Below are 216 nucleotides of genomic sequence, written 5' to 3' on the forward strand. Positions count from 1 at the left end.
CCACGTCACCCGGAGAGACTGTGCATACAGGACTCAGGCGGCGGGACTCCCTGTGCAAACGGCAACCTCCACAGGCATGACCAACACACGCGAAACTTGATGCGATATATGACTTTACATTTGGGAATAAATGAGTTTACACTGACAACTTTCATTACGTGGCGGCTAGACACTTATACTGCCTCCTTGAGTTACTGACTCTTATATCAACCTGTC

Source organism: Penaeus monodon, chromosome 24 (assembly GCF_015228065.2).
Source record: "Penaeus monodon isolate SGIC_2016 chromosome 24, NSTDA_Pmon_1, whole genome shotgun sequence".
Taxonomy (NCBI): Eukaryota; Metazoa; Arthropoda; class Malacostraca; order Decapoda; family Penaeidae; genus Penaeus; species Penaeus monodon.